Raw genomic sequence first — 4,542 nt, 5'->3', positions numbered from 1 at the left:
CATGTAGTTTTGGGTATAGGCCTTTACAACCTACACCTTCTCGATTAAATAGTAATGCTCCCAAAAACATTTCATTTACAGCATTTCATAAAACTTTTTTCTTTTCATTGTCCCTGGGGACATACTTCATCACTCTCATGTTTTGCAAAGTATCTGCATTTAATCTTTTCATACTTTTACTTGCCATAGCGTATCATAAGACATCAAAGATATTAAAAACATTGGAGATCTTAGGAACGAATACATGGGTACATTGGAGCTTAAAATACTTGAAATGTTTCCAAAAGGATAGCATAAAAATTTCAATTAAAACATGAATTGAATTCATAGACATTAGTTAAAACAATCACATTTGAAATATTCATCAAAGCATAGTGATGGTAATCAAAACAAGACTTCAGACATAGGCATTTGATAAATCATTCATTTGAGGCAATTTAAAACAATAGGAATAGAAATTGTCCAAATCATACTTGGAGTTCATACGGAGTTCATGGAATCCGATTCTATGGAAGGAGTTTAGCCAGCATACCTCAATCGAGCTTTCCATAGGATCCCTACGACGTCCCACTACTCTTATAAACATCAATTACATTAACATAGTTCAATTTAACCATTATTACCAAGTATTATCATACTTTAGGTCTTTTAGGCATTTTGTCAAACACTTAATGTGCATACTTGTCTACAACTGCCTACAATGGGATTTCTTCATCCCACAACAAAATTCCATATCAAGGCAACCAACAACCTCCATTAGCACATGCATGCTCTACTATTCATTTCCAACCCAGGAATCACATCTCCTATTCTTCACATACACCCTAATTCAAGATTGAGGGCTTATGGCTTCAAATCACCATCCCATATGTCCCAACACTAAAATCTTCCTATAAATTCATTACTGAACACTGCAAGTGAGCTAGGGATGAGGACTTACCTAGTTAGTGGAAGCTCTTATTATTTCTTCTCTTGAATGTTCAAGAACTGGCAATAATTAGAGCGTGGAATTGTTAGAGATCTTCTCTCTCTCTCTCTCTCTCTCTCTCTCTCTCTCTCTCTCTCTCTCTCTCTCTATCTCTCTCTCTCTCTCTCTCTCTCTCTCGAGTGTTCTTCTCCTCCAAAACAATTTGAGTTCCCTTTTAAAATAACTCTCTTAGGTTTTTTATTAAAATAGAATTAGGTTAAAATTTTCCCAAAAATACCCCTCCCAGTCAAGTTTGCGATCGCAGAAGGGACCACGAAATGCTTTTTCGGTCTGCATAATGGATTACAAAATGGTCTCCCTAATTTAAGTTGAAATTGGACAAGTATACGACGGATCTGCGGTCTGCATAATAGTTCTGAAGACCACACACTCGACCACCAAATCACCTTAAAATATTTCTCTAAGTGGCCTCTCTGATTCCGTGATGGATCTATGGTCCGCGAAAATGACAATGTGGCCCGCATAACCCACAGCAAAATGGCCTCAAACTTTGGTTTGCTACTGCCCCAACCCACGATGATTCGGCAGTTAGCCGAACCGATTCATGATTTGTATAACCGACCGTAGAATTTCCCTCTCATGGCAATGTTTCTAACCTCTTTGTGATGTATCGTGCAATCCACAAATCAGTACTACCGTGAGGTTGCAAGCTTGTGAGTCGGCGAAACTTATCCTACACCCTTTCGGACACAATAGCTTAACCATGACACTATAAAGTCCTTGAATCCTTGGCGAACTTTTACGGGGCCTTACATTCTACCTTGCATAGAATCATTCATCCTCTAATGAGGGTTAGAGTCTGTCATAAGCACTGATCACGACTCAACCTCTTACTCACACCCTATTGGTTTGGAATTTGGCTAACTCCCCAAATTTCAAGAAATTTTGGCATAGTTTCTCCAACATCAATCATAACATTGTGTGCATTACATTGCTAAATGGGGCATATTAACATAAGTTGTGCAGGTTTAGAAAATAGCTCATAGAAAAGTAAACTTCTAATATTCTTTTAAACAAAACAATCTATTCGACTTGTTGGTTTTGCCATAGTACTTTGACGGAGGAAATCCCTTTATTTCTAAACTTACGAACTTGTCTATCAAGGATGGCAATCTAAATCTCCTCATAGGTCAATTCTTCATTAAATTCAATAGGCTCTACGGGGACAATGAGCGATGGACTGCCAAAATCTTTCTTCAACATAGATACGTGAGATACCGAGTGCACTAAGGACAACTCTGGAGGTAACTCAAGCTGATATGCCACTTGACCAACCTTTTGTAAGATTCTATAAGGTCCGATTTACCTTTGACTCAAATTTTCTTTCTTCCCAAATCACATTATGCCTTTCATAGGGGAAAATTTCAAAAACACCCAGTCTTCCTCTTTGAACTCTAAATATTTGCGTCGCACATCCGAATATGACTTCTAGCGACTTTGAGCGGTTTTCAGTTGCTCCTTGATGATCTTGACCTTCTCCATTGATTGATGCATGAGGTCTGGCCCTGTAAATTCTTCTTCTCCAACTTTAAACCAACCAATGGGATATCTACATCTCCTATCATATAGAGCTTGGAACAGCCATTTGGATGTTGGCATGATAGCTATTATTATAGGATAATTATATGAGAGGAAAATGATCATCCTATCTACCCTTGAAGTCAAGAACACATGCACGCAACATATTTTTAAGTGTCTGTATAGTTTGCTTGATTTTCCCATCGGTCTGTGGATGGAAAGCTATACTAAGATTCACCTGAGTACCAAAACCTTGCTTAAATGTTTGCCAAAAGTTAGCGGCAAACTGCACCCCTCAATCTGAGATGATGGAAACTGGAGTGTCATGCAATCAAACTATCTTCTTGATATACAACTCAGCATAGTGTTCTACAATGTCAGTGGTCATAACAGGCGAGAAAGGTGCTGACTTCGTGAGTCGATCCACAATAACCCAAATAGAGTCAAAATTATGAGGTGTATGAGGGAGACCTACCACAAAGTCCATGTTGATCACCTCCCACTTCCACACTGGAATTTTTATACTCTACACCAAACCACCATGCCTCTAGTGCTCGGCTTTCACTTGCTACCAATTCGGGCATCTAGCCACAAACTCCGCTATATCCCTTTTGATGTCATTCCACCAGCAGACCTCTTTGAGATCATTGTACATCTTCGTAGAGCCTAGGTGTACACAATACTTGGAATTGTGAGCCTTGGTCATAATTCTCCCTCAGAGACCATCTACATTTGGAACACACAATCGCCTTTGTTACCTTAGTGAGCCATCATTCATACTAAGAGAAAAATCTACGGTCTTTTGCTTATGAATCCCCTCCTTCAATTCCACCAAGAATGGGTCGGCATATTGTTTCTCCTTAACTTCCACTACCAGTGGTGAGTCAGCTCTATTTTGCACAAGCACTCTACTTTCGTTTGAGTCCACGGTCGGACTCCAAAGTTAACCAACTGATAAAATTCCCTGGTCATCATCCTTTGGTATGCCTCTAAGTGAGACAAACTACCCATATATTTCCGGCTAAGAGCATTAGCCTTAACATTAGCTTTCCCCCGGATGATAGAGGATGTCGATGTTATAATCTTTAAGTAATTCAAGCCATCTCTTTTACCTCACATTAAACTCATTCTATTTGAAGATGTATTAAATACTGTTATAGTCTATGAATATGTCCACATGGACCCCATACATATAATGATGTCAGATCTTCAATGCGAACACCACTACTGCAAGCTCTAAGTCATATGTTGGATATTTTTTCTTGTGGTTCTTGAGGTTCCTCGAATCATAAGCGACCACTTTGCCAAGTTCCATTTATACACACCCAAGTCCAACCCTTGAAGCATCATAATATACAATAAACCCATCTATACTTTCTGATATAATCAACACAACTGTCGTTGTCAACCTTGACTTCAACTCTTGAAAGCTTCTTTCACAAGCATATGACCATTGGAATTTAGTTGCCTTTTCTATTAATTTTGTCAGTGGAGAGGCAAGAGAAGAACCCCTCCACGAACCTCTTGTAATACCCAGCTAAGCCCAAGAAATTGTGGATCTCTATTGGAGTTGTGGGTCTAAGCCAATTTTTCACAACTGCAATCTTCTGAGGATCAACCTTAATTCCCTCACTAGAGACTACATGACCTAATTAAAAGTGATTGACTTAAGCTAAAACTCACATTTGGAGAACTTCATATATAAATTGTGTTGATCCAGAGTTTGTAAACCCGCCCTAAGATTACCGGCATGGTCCTATCCACTTCGTGAATACACAAGGATGTCGACAATGAATACTATCACAAAAGATCGAGGAAAGGCTTGAAGACTCAATTTATAAGATCGGTGAAAGTTGTAGGAGCATTCGTTAGCCCAAAAGACATCACTAGAAATTCAAAGTGACATACCGGTCCTAAAAGATATTTTGGAATATCCTTCTCCCTTATCTTCAGTTTGTGATATCCTAACCTTCGGTCAATATTGGAGAAGTATTAGCACCCTATAACTGGTCAAACACGTTCATCTATCCTTGGCA

The sequence above is a fragment of the Nicotiana tabacum genome, chromosome 13 (assembly GCF_000715075.1).
Source record: "Nicotiana tabacum cultivar K326 chromosome 13, ASM71507v2, whole genome shotgun sequence".
Classification (NCBI taxonomy): domain Eukaryota; kingdom Viridiplantae; phylum Streptophyta; class Magnoliopsida; order Solanales; family Solanaceae; genus Nicotiana; species Nicotiana tabacum.
This window is presented reverse-complemented; position numbering follows the sequence as displayed.